General features: G+C 39.4%; 1 protein-coding gene across 2 annotated transcripts in view; it reads left to right on the top strand.

Annotated features, from left to right (window-relative positions):
- The window catches only part of lingo2 (leucine rich repeat and Ig domain containing 2), a 291,591-nt gene that overhangs the window by 66,603 nt on the left and 200,164 nt on the right, over positions 1 to 24,824 (top strand). The gene's annotated exons all lie outside the window — the stretch shown is intronic.

Below are 24,824 nucleotides of genomic sequence, written 5' to 3'. Positions count from 1 at the left end.
CCAGTCATTGATTTAAGAGGTAGCTTGACTTTTTGTGCAGACTCAATCCATTATTGATCCTCAAAGTGTCAAGTTCTTGTCAAGGGTCTTGTTCTTGTCTTGTCTGCACCATTTCCTGATGCAATACCTTGGCAGGGCAAAAAATATGCACTGAGAAAATCCGAGTCAGGAAAGAGGGAGACTGGTGTGCATGTGTGTGTGGATGAGGGGAATACGAGGGTGAAGAACAATCACTGACATGATGAAAACTACAGCAATGATATTAATTTTTGTGGTTGTTTGGGGAAGTAGTATCACATCACATTGCTACATCTTATTGGCTACTCCAGCTAATGCTCTCTGAAGCTCTGACAGGGATGGTTACTAAGCAGTTGAGATTTCAAGGGCATCCACTGGCACCAGGCAGGAAATTTGAGTGTGGCTAAACTTTCTGCAGACATTCACTGACGCAAATGCTTGTTTTGATTCTCACAAAGCTCGCAGTTGTTTTGTAGCGCTGCAATGTCAGTCAGTCTTGCAAGTTTTGACATCATTTTTATGTATTTTCTTCCCAGCACAAAGTGCAGCAAAGAAAATAAAAAGTGATGCATAATAAAAATACCAGTAATATTTAGACAGGCATAAGCAGAGTTAAAGCAGAGCAAGTAATTATTACCCACACAGCTACAGTTTCAGTTGAAGCTGGAGGGAGCCTCATTTATAGTTATATGTCAGAATGAAGCAGGAAGCTGCTTTTATCTCTGTTGGTATCTTAGCTACCTTGGGAATTTTATGTTTCTTGGTTGTACAAACATAATTATATGTAATATGTTGTGGAGTCATGACATATATTGATGCATAACAATGATTTATCAATAAGGTATACAGTACTGCTTCATAATGCAATGATTTCAGGCTGACATGCTTATTTTTAGTGAGAATAGTGGACATAAGTCAATATAATATGAAGCTTTGAGAGGACACCCCAGGGACTAACAATCCTACTTGCTGGTGCAATATTTTTAAAATGACTCAGTCAGTTAATGCCATGAGCTCTCAATTATAGCCCTCTTATTTAAATGGTTAATGTTGTGCAATTACAAAGCCCCTTTTTAACCTTGTTGAGAATCTTCATTACATAATCCCATTCACCCATTCACACAATCATTTGTAAAGCACTTCTTATTATCCACTGCATAACAAAAGAGGCAGTGCATTATAAACTAAACAAACAGGTAAAAGCTTTCCATTGGAAAAAGCATCACTGTGATGAATAAGTTTCTGCTTTAACAAGTTATTGAATCTTACTAATGTGATGCGTAGCTCCTTATTAATTGAAGAAGCATGTGAGAAGGCAGTCCTGTGGTCATGGAAAACATGTTATCTGCTTCAGACGTTAAATTATTGGTCTGCATCAAACCAACAAAATAACTAAAGACATGGATGCATCATGTTAAAAACTGTCCAAAGCATTATACAAATCTGTAAGGATCGTAGTCAAGCATCGGCTTTGAGGAAGAAAGAATTGAGAACATTCTTGAATGTTTGTAATTGGGGATAATTTAAACATCCCAGTGAAAAATCATCAAAGGAAGTCAACAAAAACAGAAATGTTTAATAATGGAAGGCAAGGCTTTGATTGACTGAGTGGCAGAAAAATTGAATTGTGGAGCCATGAAAGTTCATGTGTTCACCCTGTTCCACAGTCCTGGACACATCACTGACTACGTTTACATGCAGTAAAAATTCGGGTTAAGGTCAATATTCCGGTTACTGAAACATTCGGAATAATCTGTTTCCATGGTGAGCAAACAGGGTTATCCCTGTATACATGGTGATTGTAATAATTTGGGATTTCTCCATCAAACCAGCGACGCACGGAGAACGTCATGATGCAATTCCCCTCATTTCCGCTTCTTCTTCCTGTATCCAAAACAATAACAGCAGCACGACGGATAATCGCTGGTACCGTTTTGTTTCTTGTCCCTGTAATTCGCCTTTTTCAGCGTCTTCCAGCGGAGCTTGATCTGGTCTGGCGTTCGTACAAATGCTGCTTCGCGCAACTTTTGGCTCACCTTTTTGTAAATCCTGCTATCCCGGTACTTTCTACCGTCTACAAATGCCAAAATGTTCATATCTTTCATTACATTTATGAAGTGATTAGTCTTCTCCTGGTCTTGCGTTTCTCCATGTTTATAAGAACTTCCTGGACTCAAAAGAGCAAGATTCCTTGCGAAAAGAACATGCGCAGAAAACAAATTCCTGTTCCTTTTTTTTTTTAATTCAAGATCTTTTTATTAAAATTTTCACAAGGTAAAAAAGGAAAAGGTGAAATGCTGAATGTCAATTACAAACATTTTGATTAGGCATGGGCATGTTGATCATAGCATACACCAGTGTACAAAATATAAAAAACAATTAAGCAGTATGAAAAGATATAAAATAGTAACAAAAACAAACTACAGACCAAACTAATCCCTCCCATGTCACTGCCAGATTACTAATCACAATATGAGGTCATTCTAACATCAAAAGCCTGCACTAGGAATACAAAAGAAATATGAAGTATAGTTCACAGGGTCTGGAATGCTTCTAGAAAAGGTCCCCACACTTTCTGGAACTTATTTGATTGCTGAAGCGAGTATCTAATTTTCTCCAGTTTTAAGCAGGACATGATGTCTTCCAGCCATTGTGCACGAGTAGGAGGGAAGGGATCCTTCCATCTGAACAGAATTGCCCGCCGAGCCAAAAGGGAGGCAAAAGACAAAGTGTGATTCCTGTTCCTTTTGATGGGGAAATCCCGTTAGGCTATACCCAAATATTCGGGTTAGAAAAGGAGTAACCCAGGGGTCATATTCAGGTTTTTAAAAACCGGAATATGAGCAAATTCCGGTTATTCAAAGGGTTTATTGGTGTTTACATGGCCATGCGCAACCGGGTTATTGCTAATATTCCGGTATTCCATGCTGAGAGATTCAGGATCCATCCTATCTTTATCTCTGACTGTTTCTCATATCACTTGAAAGTATATGTCAGCACAGTTGAATGCTTGAGTGATGGCAGCTGTAGCCCCTCTCTCCAGGGTCACAAACAGAATTCTGCAAAGAGCCAATTATGTTTCAGTACAAGGGCTGCAGCCCTCTTTAAATAGTTGCTTTTTATAGGCTTTAGGTAAACAGTCTTGGTTTTCCTTTTTTTTTTTAAATATATATTTCATACACAGTTTTGCTATCATAATTACATTAAATGCAGTTTAAAGGTCCACTGTCAATGACATAATAACTGTGGTTTATCTAATGGTTGTAAAATATCCTTGGGGTATAGCATTAACATTTCTGCAATATATGAACAGAAGTACTAAAAAATGGGCAGTAATGCAGGAACAAATTACAATCAACAGCAGACACCAATCTAGAACACTAATAAGTGAAAACATGAATTATAGTAATGGCCAAGGAGGAACATCTACAAAGATAAAATATTGTGAAAATAACATCAAAAGACTTGGGGAGACAGTTATTCAGTTATAAATGCTTAAAAAAACAAAACAAGAATAGTGTGTGTGGTATCTGTGGTTGTGTTGACCCCCTAAGTGGGAAAAGGACTGTATCATTTTGCAGTCTGGGGAAATTAAATGGGTTTCATAGTAAAACCTACTGGGAAGGCCAAATGTTTTGTCCAGGGTCTGTTTAACCTCTAAAGAGACATGGAAGAGTAAACACAAAACTCTTCCCTTGAACTCAACTTTTTCTACCTTACATCATTAAAGCATCTTTGGCAGCATTGTTTATATTTGACTCACAGTGTCTCTGCACTGTTTCTGACCTTTTTATCATGTTGTACTTCTAAAATCATGCTGCAATGGTGAAATTACACCTTTTATAGCAAAGGTGTTATGCCTTTCCCGAGAGCACACAAAAAAAAAAAAAAATCTGACAACAGGTGTCCAAAACTTGGTAGTCTTACAATATATTAGCAGAAAACATTGACATGACAACATTTTTGAAGTCTGTTGTTTGTCATAAGATAGGTGAAAATATTTTTTCATGGGTTTCATGCAAAAATGAACTTTTAAGACTTGAATAGTTTTTCTTCAGTTCATGCATCATCTTGCTGTCTGTTGGATATTTTGCATGTTTTATCTCTCAAATTAAGATCTTTCAAGCATCAATAAAGTTTAAACATGAATTATGAAACTATGTCATGCAACATTGTTGAAGCATTGGACACATACATTTGCAGGGCAATGGGGGGGGGGGGGGACAAAACCAAACAAACCAAATAAAATAGCGTCTAAATGCTTAATGGTAACAAAAAAAATTATGATATAATGATTTTTCTCTTGGCATGAATCATAGCAATTGATACGTCCAGTCAGCCTCACCCATTCTAGTCTCTCAGAAGAGAAAATACAGATAATTCAGAAACAATACGTATTAGCAGGCTTGGCAGCTCTCCGGCTCACCACCCTGTTGTTCTGCAGCTTCTCTCACCAAGTGCAGTGTCACTGTCCGGGCAAACTCCTTTGGTTTTTGTGACTTTAAAGTAAAAGAGACACTATTTATGCACTTATGTTAGTTTTATTTCAGCTGAGCTCCTACTTTGTCTGCAAGGCATGCCACTCAGGCACTCTTGTGCAGTTAAGTTGTTGGTGAAGGAGATTTTTAGTGTTAAAATATTGAATATGATGAAAGAAAAGTTGATTAAAGATGGCCGCAGAAGAAGGAATTCAATATGACATAAAATTGGACCAATTCATTCAATCATTTGGCCACTGATAATTTTTTGACGGTTAGGCATTGGGATGTGTGACATTTTCTTGTGACACCAGGGCATTTATTTAAAATATATTTTGTCTAGGAGTACTGCTGGTCCCCATGGCATTCACTCAAGTTTTTAAGTTTACCTGAGTTTATAGTTGTAAGTAGGTTGTAACATACAGTAAAAAAGACAACAGTATTTTCAGACCCCTTTACATAATTGAGAAACAATTCACCAATTTCCTCTTAGAAAACACTGTGCAACATCTGGGGAAGAAGACTCACTTTTAACAGGAAGAAACCTCTGGCAGAAGCAGGCTCAGGGAGGTGAGCCATCTGCCACCGCCGCAGGGGGGATGACGACAGCAAGAGAGGAAAGGACAGTGAGAGAAAAGCAAAGACTGTGGAAGAAAGACACCTCATTAATAATATGTAATAAAGGCATGAATGACTGGCAAGTGACTACATCATGGAAGCAGCTGGAGCCTGGTTCAGCAAGCACCAACTATAAACGTAACATTTTTTACTCTAATATACAATTGGAGACGGTGTCCCTCAACAATTTTCCACAGGAAATGTTAAAATGTTTATATGTATATAGTAATACCACATTTGTTTATTGTTTATTTGTTTATTGTTTATTTTTTTTTACTACCAAAGAGCGAAATAACCGAATCAAATTCCTTGTTGGACAATGTTCGAACCTGGCCAATAAAGCTGATTCTGATTCTGATTCTGAGGAGACGACCCTGATGACGGGATTATTTATCTCCTTTTCTTTCTTTTCTTTTTTAAAATTCACTGAATCTTTTTAAACTGTAATTGCTTTGTAATGCTGCCATTGCTTTTCACAACACTCAAAAGTTATTTTGGTTGTGAAGATACCAAGTGATTAAACCGTGGTGGATTTAGGATTTTTCAAAGTATTGAAAAATGGGAATAGAGGGTCTGCATTGACGTCACATTCCCACTGGAGTGGCAAAAACATCTGCAACTAGTAGGGGAAACTGTGGAAAAGACGGGATAACAGCCGATTATGGGCTTAAATATAAGGCAGTTGGACTTGACAGTGACCCGTACAGTTACCCCAAGAATCAGTGGTCCATGGACATTAATATTTGGCCAGGAATCGAATTTCTTGATATTTATATATACTTAATTTTCTACGCCGGGGAAATACACAAAGCGAAGCTTGAAGGCGTACAAAAGTCTTGACGCTTGGTCCTACTTCATGGCAGGATTTGTTGGTGAAATTAAAGTGATGAGGACACCGAACTTTATGATTTGACCGTTTAACGTTATACCTACCCAAAAATCCAACATTCGGTGCCTGGAATCCAGTTGTTTCTGCGAATTGCAGCGACCCATTTGTCTGTCTTAAGCTTATTTTTCGGCAGTCTGTAAAACGATAACTCCGATTTCTTGCTAAATCTATGAGTACAGTCGATCGCATAACAGCTCTTTCCCATTTTTGATGTTTTCCAGTTGCTCAAACTGAAAGTTTACGCTGCCACTCAGTCTTCCTGACACTCAGTCTTCCTGACACTCAGTGGGCGAAACCCGCTGTGAAGTGGCATCTGTGACGTCATGCGCATTCCCTCTATTGAGGTGCCACATATTTGTGATCCAAAACAATCTTCCTTACCAAATGTATATTTAGTGAGCATAGAAAAACATGTTTAAAACACACACAGTTTGTCAGCAGCTCCTGAAAGCACAATGACATGTTCACGCCTTATATATAATGCTGACTTGGAATGAGCAGGTAAAGATAATGGATTGACACTGTCCCAACCTTTTCTGATTTCATGCTTTAGAGTACAGTTCCCAGATATTAAAGTAATGACAAAATCAGTAACACTGAAAACTGTCTACATTCCTTTTGGGGCATATCGATTTGCCACCGACTATGAGGGATATTGAAAAAAGGATTGCATGCAACAAACATGGAGCAATGGATTCATTTTTGTATCTTGTTGACCTACAGCTGGATAACCTTGAGTCGAATGGGCTGCTGTTATTGATGGCAAAGAGCACACTTTGGTGTGAGTGCAGCAGCACAAGACATACCTGTCTAAAAGGCGGAGAGCAATCAATTGAAAAGCATGCAGATAGCATCTGACATTTCAGCTTATACTGCTGAGATCTTTATCTTATAGACGAATATTTGAGTTTGGATAGTTTGATTGGACTGTCCTCTTGAAGAGGAAGGACTGAAGAAAGGCAAGGTTAGACACTGCTACAAAAACTTTAGAAACTTGATAAACACAGCAGAATATTCAAAAGAGTTTCTTAAACACATATTGGGATATTGCTGTTGCACTTGCATTTCATCACATCAATCAAGCTTATGTTTTTCATCTGCTGTTGATGAGCCAAAAGTAGTAGTAATACATTCACAGGGCTGGTTTGTTTGATCTTAACATTAAATGAAATGAACCTTTGGTAAACTGAATGAAATCACATCACAATAGTTTCCAGGAAGGCTTTGTGCAGAACTAATCCTAACAATATGTATTCATGTGGTACATACAGTAAATAAGCAGAGTTAAAGCTTTCCTAGGGAGCTTATATCAAGACTATCACAGCAGCCACAGTAGTATCGAGCTCTTGTAACATAGGCAAAATAAATTTGACGATTGTGGCTTTTTTAATACAGTGATTGAAAAAAATCAGGATGTCATTTAGGGATACACTTATTTGAAAAGTGGTGTAATTCTAATTGTCCCGAGAGCAGCATCCCATCTGCTTCATCTTCACCCATGAAATTACATTTTCACTAGACCAGCTCTGAGTTGATAGTAAATGCTCCCGGTACAAAAGAAAAAGAGAACCGGTGCTTGACTTCCTTTCACAGTGGTCAGCCATAACTTTTGTGGCAAAATTCAGTCTTTGACTGATATCAATGTACAGCACATTTAATGTGTGTGATGTGTTTGTGCACTTGTTGTACCAAAATCTCTCACTTTCTAAGAGGTAGGGGATGAAGCTAATGTACTTAATGTGTTTCCTATGCAAATGGAGGGGTATGAGAATTTATTCCTGGATGCGAAGTGTTTTCAAAGAGGCTCATTAAGAAGATCCATCATTTTAATACCCGAAGGTGGATATTTCATATAATGTTTGTGATATTACAATTCCTGATTCTGTGTGTCTAATGTTCCGTGAAGGAGGTGACATGAAAGGTGCCTTTTTTTCCCGCTTATTTCCAGAAAAAACTCTTTACTGATTAAGTTGCATTAGTGGTCTGTAACTCACTGATGCAAACTTGAGAGACCATAGCTGAGCCCACTCCTTTTGAATGTTGATAAACAGTGGATTAGCAGGGGAATATGACTCAGTCATTTGCCATGATCTTGAAATAAGCAGACTGGTTTAAGAGTGTAAAAACTGTGATCCACAGGAGCCTAGGAGGATACGCACAGGGCGCTGATCACTTGGTTTGCAAGTTGTGAACATGGAGCCTTCAAAGAGACACAAACTCCGGGCCATGTTCACAAATGTTTTAAGTATATTCCAAGAGAGTTCCAAATTTAACTTGGAGAATATTTCATGAAAATAATAAAATAACAAGTCTTTGCTTGAGATCATATATTTTATTGTCTTAAGTAACTACAAAACTAGATACAACATAGTCCTTTTGTTGTGTTTGTGCCCCCCTGAGTCTAAAAAAAATGTCACTTAGGGATCTTTTCAAACTTACTGTGCCATCTAAGACTCAGATTTATCTACTGTAGCTTCTCATGTTTATCCCTCCCAAACTTCACATCATGCTGCTTTTACTGTATCCCTTTGTAATGGGTTTCTTGATTGAGAAAAATGAATGAAATCAGAGCTCAGAGCAACACAATGTTGGAGGAGATGTGGTTGACCCCCTTGTGTGATCCAAGAAGGACGATGAAATGAATATTATCTATTTGAAGACAAACAGGATGGTGGAATCAACCAATCTCATTGCAAATTTATTCTCCATGAAGACATGAGGTCATCGGCAGTGTTTTATTACGATTTATCCAGAAATACTGGGGAAATTACCAGCATGATCAATAAGTGTAAGTCAAGCAACTATAAGCATTTGTCTAATTTCATGCTTTATTCATCTCTGAATAAATCATAAACCATCTTTTTAAAGGTTCTGTTTGAAATGCTTGACTAGAGTCAAGGCATATACCGATACTTGTTAGATCAATTTGCTTATATCCAGTTTCATCAGAGTCTCTAATTGTTTGCAGGTGTATAGGTCGTGAAAGTGGAGGCACTTAAGTCATCCCCTTTAAAACAGTGAACAGATCAGCTAAATACCACTCACTACATTAATAGAGCACAACATTCTAAGGGGAAAGATGTCATTACAGCACTTCCTGCACATTTTTCCCCTCTCAAATAATCTTAGTGTTGTGATCCCTTTCATTTTTTTTGACACAACACTAGCAGTCTTTTAATCTGTAGCATGTCATGAACTGGCTGATACTCTCTATTTCATGAACGTTTCCTTTGCCAGCTCAGGCGATGCAGCCGAGCTCAGCTGAGGGCCACCTTCACCTCTGCAGCCTCAGTCCCAGCACTGCTGCTGCTGGCTGCTTCGGTGGACCACGGCAGGCGTCCAGCTAAGAAGCATCAGGATATTTAGCATCTTACCTTGTCTACGTAAGCTTGGAAGAAACCACAGCTAGCATTCAAGTGGCAACACAGGGCTATACCTGCTCTGACAGTAGGGGTGGGTAAAAATATAGAAAAATCGATGCATTGCAATTATCCCCGCCCTAATTCAATATCGATTAAGCAAAGCCTCTGAATCAATTCACCTCCTGGCCAGTGGGGGCGCTGTGCGCAACATTTTCTTATGATTCGCGTTTTGTGGACGGTGTCTGCACGCGACCAAACAACAATAAAATTGCGACGATGGCAAGTGGAAAATCTTTCAGATCAGACATTTGGACTCATTTTGAATTGCCATTTAAAGAAGGAACACGGGAAACGGACAAAAGTAGGGTGGTGTGTAAAGCCCCTTTCACATAGAGGGCGCAAAACGCAGCCCGCCGCCGGCGATCCCATTCATTGTGTATGTGCTACCGCGATGCAAGAGCGGACCGCTCTGCCGCCGAGCTCGAATCGATATTGAATCGAATCGAAACCTAAATAATCGAAATCGAATCGTGAGAACTCCTGAAGTCCTCATTTCACATTGTTTTAGTGGCAGTGACATGTGAGACCAAGATTAATGGATGGATTTCCTCAGTTTATATCAGATAACATTAGTTAGCATCATAGGTCAACATTAGGTAATAGCAATCTTGTGGTAACTAAGGTAAATGAAGCTTGTTCTAACTAACTGTAAGGCTTGTTTGGTCCAAACCACAGCTCCTGCCAAACCAGTGTCCCCAACGGGCTTCAAAACCACTCATCAGAAACCCAAGGGCAGTGTCACAGAGGAGTTCGCCCTACGGTTTACTTACATAATCGGCGAGAGTTGGCAAAGAAAGGAGAATACTGCGACTTTTAAACTTTATGGGGATTGAATTGATTTACACTTTCCTCTGTTAAAAAGTTTGGAACTATGAATGGAAACTTATCATGCAACATGTATGGCTACTTACACAAAACTTTTTTTTTTATAAACTCTGAGAACATGGAACCATTGTGAGCACTATGACTGACATGACTTAGTCATTGACCAATAGAAATAACCGAAGGTGGCCATCACAAAATGTTTTTCTAAGCTGTTGTGTTTCTAAGTGACTCATTCCATGTGGGGATAATCTGCCTTGTACAAATAGTTCTAAGAGAAGCTACAGTTTATTTTATGCATATTCATCAGTGGATGTATTTGTTCTCTTTCTGTAGTCGGTTTAGATAAGCATTCATTGTTGTAGCTGTTGTTACTACAGTGGTGTTATTGCACCACTGGAGCTGTGAACCAGATATGGAAGAAATTAAAAGACAGGTGTTGAACAATAGAACTGAATTTTAATGTATATTAATCGTTTATCATTTGACAATGGGGCATAGCACCAGGTTTTTACTGCACTACCAATCCATAAAATTTACTTTCTAGTGCTATAAAGTCATTTGAAACAAATATGATGAGAAAAATTATAAACATACGTTTATTTTAAATGGATGTCGAGTGGAATCTTTTGTACAATAAACGATTGACCATTCCTTAAGCTCTGTTTACCCTACAAGGAATCAGCAGTTTCTATCAGATGTATGTTTAATCTCTTAAATCCTCTCATCTTGCTGCAGTTAAACAACCTCATGCCGACTGGCTCATGAAAAACCGAAAACACACTGCACAATGCAGGGTTATATTTCCAAAAGTATTTTTTTTCTCTCAATCTTCTTCCATAAAATCCTTTCTGATCATGTGCAATCCTCCCCCTCAGTACCTGGCTGCTGACCATTTTCTGCACGCACATTGCAGCAGACATGATTCTGCTTAACACTTTGAAGCCAGACAAATTAGGCCAAGATGCCGGCTGTTTAGCATGGGAAGGCTAATCAATTGAGGAGAATGCTAAAGGATTATGCAGTCAAAAAAGAGTTGTTCTGAATATAATATAATACAATACAGATGACAGCATATGTGCTGTTGGTTTTGTTATCTGAACACTTTCCTCTTGTTCATTTTGTAGCCTCGACTTGAGCTCGTTATTTATTGCTGCTGTTTACCACAGGCTTGTTTGGGAGGAAGTGTCCAATTAACTGCGGATTTGGTGGCATGCGTGATCACATCAGTGCTCCTGGAGTCTCACGTCATTCGTGTGCTTGTGTGGCAGGGTGTGAGGGCTTCAGGCCAGGAGGTTTGAGTCACTTCTCAAGGCTGGATGTACTGCATAAAAGATGCATGCAATAAAGAGAGAGAGAGTGTTTTCAGAAAGACTGAATGTCCCTGTTGGACAAAGGGTTACTTTTCTGTATATTTTATAATCATAAGCATTGAATCATAATGGCAAGATACAATGCAAAATAAAGTAATAGAGGGAATGATCATGACGTCACAGATGCGACTTCACAGTGGGTTTCGCCCACCGAGTGGCAGAAAGACTGAGGCTATGTACACACGTAGCTGGGTATTTTTAAAACCGAATATTTCCCCCCTCCGTTTATAAAATAATTTGTATCCACATTACATCGTTTTAAAAAAAAAACCTTCCACACATAACCGAAGATCTGCGTTTTCGACCACATTCATAAGCATTCCAAACCTGTCATCTGTTCCTCCAGCCTTCGGGCCGGCCTCCGTGGCGCAGCTCCCCCGCCAGCCGCGTCTCCTTCTCGGTAACGAGCCTGAGTTCCCCCAGGTCCCGCCACGGAGCTGCCGCGTTATCGACGCAGCCGTACGCCGTATCCTACGCCGTAGGATACGGCGTACGGTGCGCGTCGCCGCGTACCCTACGGCGTAGGCTCTGTGTCGGTGTAATGCAGTAAACGGTGGTCAAGAGCAGAGACCATTTATTTAATAAATAGGTTGGAGAACAGATGGTGGATCATCTGTAGTTCTGTAGTAAACCAAGGTTGCACGTCAGAGCAGATTTGTTGTTGATTTGGCGCATAATTTGACGTTCGAAAACGCAAAACTCCGGTTGTCTCTGTCTACACGCATCTACATAAACGGAGTTTTAAAAAATCTTCACTTTGCCTTTGCCGTTTATTTGCGTTTTCATGTGGATGACAGGTCCAAACGTGGGAAAATATCTTCGGTTTAGCAGATACCCGGCTACGTGTGGACGGGGTCTGAGTGGCAGAAAGACTGAGTGGCAGCGTAGACTTTCAGTTTGAGCAACTCAAAAACATCTATAATGGGAAAGAGCTGTTGTGCGATCGACTGTACTCATAGATTTAGCAAGAAATCGGATTTATCGTTTTACAGACTGCTGAAAAATCAACTTAAGAGAGACAAATGGATCGCTGCAATTCACAGAAATAACTGGATTCCAGGCACCGAAACGTGGATTTGCGGTTCCCATTTTGTATCAGGTAATGTTGGATTTTTGGGTAGCTAACGTTAAACGGTCAAATCATAAAGTTCGGTGTCCTCATCACTTTAATTTCACCAACAAATCCTGCCTTGAAGTAGGACCAAGCGTCAAGACTTTTGTATGCCTTCAAGCTTTGCTTCCTGTATTTCCCCGGCGTAGAAATTAAGTACATATAAATATCAGGAAACTGCATTCGTGGCCAAATATTAATGTCCATGGACCACTGGTTCTTGGGGTAACTGTACGGGTCACTGTCAAGTCCAACTGCCTTTAATTTAAGCCGATAACCGGCTGTTATCCCGTCTTCTCCACACTTTCCCCTACGAGTTGCAGCCATTTTTGCTGATGTTTTGCCACTCAGTGCGTGGTCCAGTGGGGAAGTGACGTCAATGCATACGTACCCTCTATAGACCGTTGAATTCTGTTTCAGAATGAACAACAATCACGCATGGCCGAACAGTTATGGGGTTTTGTTTATCAATCACCTTTACCCATCCATCTGCATTATTCAAATTCTGATACACACAAGACTTATGATTTCCTTATGATTTAGAACGGCATATTTTTATAACAATTAATTCTTGTGCTTTTCTTCCATGACATTGCAGCCTAATGCATCTCTGTGTAAGACTATAGCAGAATATCTTAAGAAGTGGAAACGCAACACATTCTCTTAATAAGCAGGACAGTTCCACGAGAGGGATTAAAGCAAGACAAGAAGAGAAAAAGCAAGATAATCTTCAGTTATGCTTAATCACACCAGTGTTTTTATGAGACAGTTGTACAAAGGAGTTGCTTCTTTATTGAGTTTCCTTTTTTCAAAAGCCATAGCTGGGTATCATGTTAAAAGCACTAATACGTGTGTACTGCATGGATTATAGCTGTAGACAGTAACATTTGGACAATTTTTGGACAATGATACACAGATTTCACAGATCAAGATTTCAGACTGTACAGAAAATGAAAAGTTTTCTTTAAAGTTTTTGGAAACCGTTTTTTGTTTTATGACAGTGTGGGAGTAAGAGGGTTGCATTTTGCTGCAATTAGAAATGATTCAGGCTTACATTGTGTTTTCTAACTGTTGTGGAAGGCATCAGAGAGTCGGGTGGGGGGGGGGCCCGCGCTTTATTCTTCTCTCTGCAAATTGTTCAAAATTGACCTCATAAAACAAGGTCCCAAGGTTGAGACACAGTAGGAGTCTGACTCAGGCACTGTTTGTTACAAGCAATGAAGCAATAAACCTTTGTTTTGGAAAGTACTCACGCAACATTACACTGAGGTATCCACTGAGCACTCAGCATGGGGGAAATGGCAAAAGTATTTTTTCTCTATCAGCCTATTTTCAATATATTTCCCTAAGGGTATTCCCTTTGATGTATACACAGTTTCTCGTGTACCATTCGGAGTAAATGTATTGCTGTAGTTCCCTTCACTTCGATATGCAAACACCTTTATTGTGTGTGCTTGTTTTGTTATTGTCAAGTGTCTTAATTTTTCCATTTGTTTAGAGTACTGATACTCTCCTAAACATGGTTTCCATTTTTATTTTATGCAGTCAATGCAGGTGCACAATTGTTTACAAAGCTGCATGTTATTTCTGATTTGGGAATTTCTGATGTCATTTTTTTCTTCTTTTTATTTGACATTTCAGTGATCTTTTGAATGGATCATATCTACATTTCTTTAGAAATTCTTCCTTTCGGTGTTTTCAAAGAAAAACAAGTAAGTGAGCCAGTGGAATTTGCTTTTCTAGTTTAGTTTTTTATTCTCTTTGAAGAAAGGTGGATAAAAGAAAGATCTGGAGGTTGTTTAAGATTTTAATAAAGTTACTCCAGGCAAAATGAATTGGAGGCTTAAAGCATTTTTTCATAGAAATGTAACTGATTTAACCAGTCTGGTTAAAGTGTACCTCCCCTTTCATTCGATACCATACCAGTTGATTAAAAATAGTATTGTCTAGTGGTTTATGAAAGATTTTCATTATATATACCTATATTACATCATATTCATCTCATTAGCATATTGTAGCATATTGCCAATCTAATATACTCCAAATGGGAAGGAGATATGAGATGTAGGTGCAGTTAGTTTGGATTAGCAGTGACTGTTTGACATTCGTATTCATGTCCTGATGGATAAAAACAGTAACAGACAAATGTTTATCATTTCTTTACAGTGAAACATCAATCATTACATAAATGAAGTCCGTTTTACCACACTGAATGCTTCTAGCTTTCAAAATTCCCTCAAACTGCATTTATTTATTGCATAAATATATCTGCATAAAACTTAATGAATGAGCTAAAACCAATTATAATAACCAGAAATAAAAAAAAAAAAAAGATCCAGTAGAATACAAACATGAAAACTTTGTAAGACACCAGAGCTTACATCCATAAAGGAAAATTATTTTACTGCAAAAGTGTTGACAGGGAAAATGTTCTATAATCTACTGTATAACAAATCAGCTCAAAATAAATTAAGGACAAAGCTAGCAATCTTTGTCATTAGTTGTCCTTACTGTGCAGGCAACATAATTGGACTTTGGATCAATGAAACTGGGCCTAAAAGCTTCCTTTGGCACATAGTTTCATCAGTTGAATTTATTACACAAACATGTCCTTTATTTTTTACCACATTGTGAAACTGCTGCCTTGAGGCTGAGTAACACTGTTGCACATAATGAATGGGAACGCAAAACCAAAACCTCTGAGCAACAAAAAGTAAGTAAAAAGGAATTATTCCACATAACAACTCACAGGTTTGAGAATGATAGCTGTTTATCTTTAAAAGGATATTCACAGTTTTGTGTATTTATGTAACAAGGACAGAAAGACAGTGAATAACCACCGGAGTGAGCTGAGCCTTGTTGACAGCGTGGCCTTTTGTTCCTGGCGAGGACAGTTGCTGGATTGAATTGATCTGACTTTAGAGCCCTAGCATTTATCTTGGTCATTCATATCTGATCTGTGGCTGTCAAGTGGAGACAGGCGCCTTCGAGAAATGAACTGTTTGGAGAGCTAGTGATGGTTTACCTCAAATACAAAGGTGTGTGAGTCAAACGTCTATGGTTCTCCATAAATAAATGATTACAGCTGTAAATGACTCAGTTGTTTAAATGAGTTGGGCAGTGGCTCATTCTCTGTTTCTGATTGTTCTGTGTAGGGATGTTAACAATTAATCGATTTTCGATTAATTGCCGTTAGGGCTGGGCGATATATCGAGGATAGCCGATGTATCTCGGCTTCTACTCTGCGCGATGTACAAAATGACTCTATCGTGCATATTCGAATATAAATTTTCACGCATTTTGCTTTTAGCCGCGGGCATTAAATTACAGGCTTTTCTCGCTCTCTCGTCTCGTCTCTCCTTCTCTGAGACATAAAACAAGCGCACCCTGTCACACATGTCAGTCACGTGCTGTCGTGTGTGTATTATCATTGGCCCCCGACCAGCTGCAGGTGTCAGCGCTGCTGTCCGGGACGCTGCGTTATTTAATACATCCATGCCGCCGGTCACTTCCCCGCTTTAACTTTAACTTAACTTTTCCAAACTCGGACTGTTTGCGCCGTGAGCTCATCTGCGCGGTTGCTACGCGCGGCGGACTCTTTTCAAAGCTAACCGGCTTAGTAAAGACGGGAGGGGTTTTCTCCTCGCACGACGCGCACGGCTCTCTCCGAGCCGAGGAGCCGCTTAGCGCTACACACGCAGCCGAGCCTTTAGGCTGATTTATGGTACCGCGTTACACCAACGCAGAGCCTACAGCGTAAGCTCGCATTGCCGCGCACCTTACGCCGTAGGTTCTGCGTCGATTTTACGCGGAACCATAATTCAGACTTTTCTCTTCCAGAACTGAGAAACGTCACCTAGTTTTGCTTAAATGTGGCCACATGAAACCAATCACTATCATCAAAACAAAGTCAAACAAGACTATATGACATCATATTTCTAACAATAAATGAAAGTGATGCAAAGTAAAGGAGGACAGGATGAAACATTGCAGTCCCTGCACCTACAATTTAATATAAAGCTGCTCAAAGGGGCCCCTGCTGCTCAGAGCAGCTCATCCTGGTAAAACCAGGTAAAACCAGGTAAAACCAGGACCAGAACATGTTCTTAACAGATGTTCTTCAGACGGGGAGTCAGAGATGCAACGTGCACTTTCTATTTTGAAATTACACTTTCTATGTTTGTGCCACTCACTGCTTAGTAACTGTTTAATAAATACAGTTTTGGTAAATTTGACTTATTCCCCCTTTTTGAATGAAAGTTTAAAATGAGCATATATTAATGCAGCATGAACAAGAATGTTTTAATGTAGACATATAGAATCATCATACTGGTGTGATTGTAGCATCAAAGTGTTAATTCAAGGCTAAGGCAAAATATCGAGATATATATCGTGTATCGTGACATGGCCTAAAAATATCGAGATATTAATAAAAGGCCATATCGCCCAGCCCTAATTGCCGTTATGAAATTACCCGATTAAAATTAACGATTACAATTGATCTATTTATTTATTTATTTTTTTCGTTTAATTTCACCAGCTGGTATTACGCCCCGACCACATTTAATGCGACACAACGCGCTGCGCCCCGCACATAAAGTTAGAAGAAAGAGACGGCGGATATGTTTGGTTTTAGTAACATCATGCTCAGGCAATGAGTCTGCAATGGCCCAGACGGGAGACACATGTAGCTCAGTGCTTAACTTTTATTTTTAATCCACTCTATATTCTTCTGGTTGTTTTCCGATATGCTCCCCTAAAGCCTGAATTATGGTTCCGCCTTAAATCGACGCAGAGCCGCCGCCGTAGCCTACGCCGTAGCCTACGCCGTAGCCTACGCCGTAGCCTACGCCGTAGCCTACGCCGTAGCCTACGCCGTAGCCTACGCCGTAGCCTACGCCGTAGCCTACGCCGTAGGCTCTGCGTTGTTGTAACGCGGAACCATAAATCAGCCTTCACCCGGTACATACATAGGTTTCTCTAAACATCTGTCCCCGCTACAGTTTTAACTAAAAGAAAATGTGCTCCAATACAGCAGGTCTCATAATTTTATTTTGAACACTACCAAAACTCTAACTTAAAACGTAACTAGAACTTAAAATTTGCTTGACACAAATTACACTATTATGGCTGCTGCTACTACTAATAGCCTTGAAGTGCACTTTATATTATATTCCTTGTGGTACAAAAATGTCTTTTTGTTACTTTTGTATCAAATAAATATTTGATTAAGGAATACATTAAAATGTCCTTTGTATTTTATATAAGCAAAAAAAATTATGTTTGTATCTCAGATGGGGGAAAAACGCCGCTTATCAACTAATCGATGATCGATCGATAAGGTTATCAACTGTCAATTAATGAAATAATCGATAATTTGCACCCCTAGTTCTGTGGTGGACAATTGTCTGTGTTACTCTGCCGTGTTTGTTAGTACGTTTTTTTTAGATGACCATACCCACAACTCCACCATGCTGCGACCCCTGGGGTGGGTTTGGGGGGCCCAGCACAGACATACACCCGCCAGGTAGTGCACACATCTGGGCAGCGATGAAGAGCAACAGCAGGCACCACAGCCAAACTTGGAGCATTGCCACCAAGGGCCTGAACACCCAGCCAGCGCGGTGCTCCAACCCAACGCCCCAAATTCCACAAGGACCCCCAGAACCCTGCCCCCGCCCCGTCACCACGGGGCACCAAATGTGGACCACTGCTGGAACCTAAACGCAAACAACCAGGGAACAACACAGCAACCCAGAGGGACCAGGAAAAGCAAAGGAGATCCAACTACCTCCCAATTCAACATTACTTATCCACAAACACACGCCCACCCAAAAATATACAATCATACTCATGTACAATCCTGTTCACTGCGAAGACACACCCTCAGATCACTTCTCAGATCACCATCATTGTACTTGTTGAAAATCACCAGTCTGAGCCCCTTCTTAAAGGTATTGTGACATGAAAAACAAATTTTTCTTGATTTTTTGTGTTTTGTTCGGTGTCTTGACATCAATTACACCCAAAAAACAACAAACTTTTAACATTCAGTGTATTGTGTGCTTTCTGGGATTTTCCGCTTAACTATGCAAAAACGGCGCATTTGGTTTGGTGGCGGATCGTTACGTATAGATCCGCTAAATCACCGCCCCCTCCACCCAGCTCCCTGCCTCCTCTCCTCTCCAGCACACCATAAAGGTTGATTTATGGTTCCGCGTTACACCGACGCAGAGCCTACGGCGTAGGGTTACGCGGCGACGCGCTCCGTACGCTGAACCCTACGGCGTAGGCTCTGCGTCGATTTAACGCGGAACCATAAATCAGGCTTAACACGGAGCTGTTTAGAGCCTCTTTTGTTCACATCACCGGAGGAAAACTGCTAAGAAGACCCGCGGCCACTGACTGGACTTAAGATAAGGGGACACTGCTGTTTGCATGCCTTTATTTTTATGATTGTTTGCTGTGGTTCACCCTGCTGCTTTTCCGTGCATGCTTCGCCTGTCGCTCCCGGCTTAACTCTCCGGCGCCGCTGTGAGCGTATGGCTGGAGGAGGAGGTTTGGAGGAGGAGCGGGGCAATGATTGACAGGAAAGGGGGAAAAGGAAGCGTTTTTCACGGCGCAAAAAAACACTGTAATAAAAAGCCTGGAATGGAGTACTAGAGTGAAGTTTTTCTTGTTACACTCTTTTAGACACATTTGAGGGATGTTGGCCAAGACTTTTAATAGTGTTAAAAGCATGTTAAAAATGATGTCACAATACCTTTAAACAAACGCATGCTTGGACGTTGCTTCAGTTCTTGGTTGAGTTAATTCCAAACCTTCACACCACTGACTGAAGTGCACATTTTCTTCATGGTTGTTCGAACACTCCTGGTTCTGAAGTTAAGGTTCCCCTGGAATCATAACCCCCCCTCTTTATCAGTAATATCATACATTATCATCTTAGATGTATGGTCATATTCCTCAGGGAGTATATGTTGGCAAGAGAAAGCTGAAAGAAAAAGCTTCTACTTTAGAAGCAATCAGTTGTTCAGCAGGTATTAATACTAATGTATTTAATCCATCCAGGTCTATCTGCTACATACAAAACATTTAGCTTTTGTTTAAAAATTGCCAAAAGAAATGTATTTTTGGTTGAGAGAAAGTTGGTCAACTAAAGCCCAGTGGGAGCAGTTTATTTGTCCATGCAAGTTGTGTGAGGGAATAGATTTCTTAGATTTTTAATTTTATTTTAATGCTTTAGGCTTCCAGAAAGTCTGAGAAAACTGTTGTGCTTTGCTGGCAACCAGCGCATCTAAGCATTACTTACAAACATGTTTGGTGCACTGAGCATAGTATTACCCTTTTATGCTGTCTCATGCCACATATTAGACATGATCTAACTCAGTTTGCATAATATTGCTTTTTCTACACCTATACCTATTAACCCCAATGTTTTTTTTGCGTACACATGAAAGCATATGTAGCTAGTGAGTGACTGAAACATGAAGTAACCCATAATGTCACACAATAGCACTTAATGAACGTGGCATTTACTCAACAGAGCCATCCAGCTGTAATCTTTGTTGTCACGATTCATTATGCTGTCAACTTCCGTATTCTAAATCTGATTCTTACTCAAGCATGCAAGAAAAGATTTGAGGTGTTGAAATCACTCATGGGAAATGTAGAAAATGTAGCATTAACAGTCTTTTGAGAAGCCGAAAATGGGAGTTGTGCATGTCCATGAGGCATCAGCTGAGCCTTGTGGGAAAAAAAAATTGCCAAATCTACTGGTTTTCAGGGGGAGCCTCTCCTTATGATTCCTGGTATTTGTGGTATTAAAGTCATTACAGGCTTTTGGAGATGTGCTGGCTAAATGAATCTGGAGGTACTAGAGATTTAATGGAAGGATAGGGGCATAGTGACTGCTAGAGCTTTTTGTCTTATTTCACTGTTACTGTGAAAATATGTAGGTTTAGATATAATCAGTTCAGCAAGAACGTAATTCAGATAAAACAGTTGTCGAAAATAATCATTACTGTATGCATATATATATGTATATATACTAAATATAGTAATAATCCACATATATATGCCTCAGGTTTTTACCGGCATGGTATCAACCATTAAAATGGGTGCAGACAAGATTAAAAAAAAATAAAAAATCATTACTTTCACTGCAGAAATTTGTGTAAATCGTGTGATTTTTTTTTTTTAAACTTCTTTTAAGAAAACAACAAAATACTTCTACAACCGACAAATATTTCAACAGGTTTAAGTTAGTTAAAAATAAACACTACAATGAGTTTAAAGGGAAAGTTCGGTTTTTTACAACCTGGACCTTATTTCTGGCATTTTTTATGGTTGTATACTCACCCAGAGGTGTTTGGTGTCATTTGGAGTCCTTCGGAAGATATTAGGAGTTTTTTGCGAGCCTCTTCTCCATATAACGGTAGCGCATAGGGCACTCGCGGGACACAGACGATGCAGCGTCTAAATAACACATGATTGCCGCGAAACTCTTCATTTCTTTTATGAATCACTAGATCTGCTTCCAGGACCTGTTGTAACATTGTGGCGCTGTCTGTGTAATAAATAAAATAAATAAATCCGTTAGTAAACAAGACCTCTGAACTCATGACGTCATCTCTGTGCGCGCGTCCCAGACGCAGCTCCGTGTACAGAAACCTCACGCTACTGTTAGTTTACTGTTAGTTATTTGAAACATGTCTGAATATTTGTCAAATTCTGAGGTTGTGGACGACGACTTTGAATATGATGCACGTCCTTACCGTTTTGAGCCGGAGTATACGGCTGAAGAGCTCACGGAACGGAGGACAGAGTGCGCGCACTCGCGATGACGTCATGAGTTCAGAGGTCTTGTTTACAAACAGATTTATTTATTTTATTTATTACACAGACAGCGCCACAATGTTACAACAGGTCCTGGAAGCAGATCTAGTGATTCATAAAAGAAATGAAGAGTTTTGCGGCAATCATGTGTTATTTAGACGCTGCATCGTCTGTGTCCCGCGGGTGCCCTATGCGCTACCGTTATATGGAGAAGAGGCTCGCAAAAAACTCCTAATATCTTCTGAAGGACTCCAAATGACACCAAACACCTCTGGGTGAGTATACAACCATAAAAAAATGCCAGAAATAAGGTCCAGATTGTAAAAAACCGAACTTTCCCTTTAAGTACATAGGTAATACACTTACAATTAAATATGTTTAACTAGCAGGTGCTCCTGCTCCAGGGTTGCTCTGATTGTAAAGCCTTTGGCTCTGCAACAGAGATTCCCGAGTTAGTTCACCTTTCTCTCAAAATAAATCAGGATGGGAAAAATAATTAAATAAAAATTGTACCGACACAGTTGCAGCTCAGTGGTGTCACTCCAATTTGAGAAGCTGAGCTGATCCTCCTGACCACGTCTTCCGCTACCTGGGCCATTTCTAAGCCACAGATGATAATCCTCAAGGGGCCCTCATTAAGTCTTTGCTCCAATTAAGCCACAGTCATTTTGCAGCCGCACAATTACTATGTACCACAACTCACAAATCCTCCAACAGTGGATTAGCCTGTTCACTGGGTGGGATCAGAAACAGCAGCACGGGTAAGTTAGTAGAGGAGGTGAGCTCTCTCAAGGTGATAGCAGCTCCTGCTCGCCCCTCTCATGACATGCATCAAATTATCCAAGTCCAAGGGAATTATAGCAGATTTGAAATTATCCTGAATTTTTAGCTCAAGTAGTTATGACCTCTTTAAGTAGCTCTAATGTAGCTTAGCAAGTCAAGAACACCACTGACCTTTTGATAATGGGTGCAATTTCCAGCAGGCAGTAAGACTTTTTGAGTCTTACTTTTTTTGTCTTTTACCAGTTCATAACATGACCTTAAACTTCACTGGATGAGCATTACTATAGAAGCTATATGTATACTAATTTAATAAAGATCATTTTGTCCATGGCTTTACAATTTAATTTGCTGATTCTTTTCGTTGGACAAGAATATTTAGGTTTTTTAATACCTGACATGTTTTGGGTATTACTTCCACCTTCATCAGAGTCACAAGATGGTGTGTCCTGTGAATATGTATACTGTTTATAAATATAAATATAAAGGTGCAATAATAACTCTCTACAAAAAAAAATACTATTTTCAATAAGATTATCTTATCATTTTTCATAGATTGCATTTCACTTATGGGCTTCCTGTGTGCTCAGTTCCACACCTGTGTCTTGTTAGCTCATGGCTCTTCACCCGATTTTAGTCAGTATTGCCGTCTCTCTCAACATATTCCTTTAAATCCTTTTTTTTTTCTTGGCTACATTTTCTTTATAATTTTTTCCCAGTCAAGCAAGCCAGGATTTATTTCTGTCCTTTTTTTTAATGATCTCTACCTATTACTGGGTTCTGTCTCTTTGCCCGCTTCAATATTTGGATAGATTTTGACTTTTTTTTTTGTCTTTGCCTGCTGGCCATCTGTTACCTGCTGCTTTGACTGCCTCCATGTGTGTCCTCTGCAGTCATGGAAATGGACCCGCTATGAACCATCATGTTTATTGTGAAGTATTAGTATGTAGATCGAAATCTAAAGAGTTAAACTAATGTATTCTTTTAAAAAATCTATCAAGGTTTGGTGTTAGGATCTATTCTTTTTGCAGTTCATGACTTACTTTGTGTAATAATCTCTCTCACTGCCAAGTTTCCCTTTTATGCTGATTTTGCAGTCTGCTTCCCCCATTTGTCTTGTCCACCCTGCAGAAATTAAAACTTCTATTAAACCTATGTAAAAGTAAAGTCATGCAGCTCTCTAGCAAAAATGAGTTGTCATTTAACTCCTCAATGATCTTAAATTTGAAAATAAAGCAACTCAAAGTATCTTTTGTGGCTTTTGATTGATAACTTTAAAGTTAATTTAAGGTTGCTGATGCAAACTGGCTATACTGATGTCCTTTGACATGTGTCCCTGTCTATGGTCGTCTCACTCATCATTGCACGTTTTTTATATTCTAAACCTGACTTGTCTTTGTGGTTTGAAGAATTGTGTGCTGGCTAATATTTATCTACGAAGCATTTCTTGGCTTGTTCCCCTTCTATTTATGGACATATCTCAGGAGATACAACTGTATATGCTGAGCTCTGATTGAACTAGGGTGGAAAATTCTTCATCAACATTCTTCTTCTAAAATTGCTTCATCTTATTACTGTGAAAGCCTTTGGTTTCATAAATGACAATCAAATATGACAACAGGCCAATCACTGTGCTGCCGCATTCCCGATTAAATCAAGTTTAAAGAAAAGAAACCTACAATGTTCTAAACATAACTTACACTGGCAAACATTCTCAAAGACCATGCAAATTTAAAACCTTAGCTCACAAAATACATCTCCCTAACCCTGACCCTTTTTCATGCTCATAATTATTGTAGTATATTCACATCATGAGCAAGTGTCATTTTGTAGCTCAAAGAATAATTGAGGAAATTAATGAAAAAGTAAACCACAGTTTTGAGTACAAGGCAAGTTTATTTCTGTAGCACAATTCAACGCAAGGTAATTCTAAGTGCTTTACATCAACATTAAAAGCGGCAAGACACAATTAAACGGTAAATAACTAATAAAATGAAATAAAATGGTAAGAAAAGAGGTAAAATAATAAAAAGCACAAGTTGTTCAAAAGTAAGGGCAGTAGAGTACAGCAGGGACACATCTCATTCTTACAATGGCAAGAATTACGTTTCTATACGGTCAAATAGTACAAAGACCTGGTCAAATACAGTATTACAAAAGTAATCTGTAACAATTCGTACGGTGACTTAAACCAATTATACAATTGTATGCCACAACGCCTGTTTCCAATGTTATTTTGCAAATAAATGTCACTTTTGCCTACAGAAAATACTGAAATAAAGTGTGTAAAATGTTTGACAGTTGATTTTGAGTATGCTGTATTCAGCTTTTTTTTCTTTCTCTTTTATTGTCACTCATGCACTTTTCCCACATGCGTGTGTGAGTCAGTTAGCACATTCTCTGGTTGAGGCTGAACCACCAAACCAAAGGACTTGTCGTGTCGCTTGTTCTCTCCAGCTGAAATGATGGTGTAAT

The sequence above is a fragment of the Cololabis saira genome, chromosome 7 (genome assembly GCF_033807715.1).
Source record: "Cololabis saira isolate AMF1-May2022 chromosome 7, fColSai1.1, whole genome shotgun sequence".
In the NCBI taxonomy this organism is placed as follows: Eukaryota; Metazoa; Chordata; class Actinopteri; order Beloniformes; family Belonidae; genus Cololabis; species Cololabis saira.
This window is presented reverse-complemented; position numbering and strand designations above follow the sequence as displayed.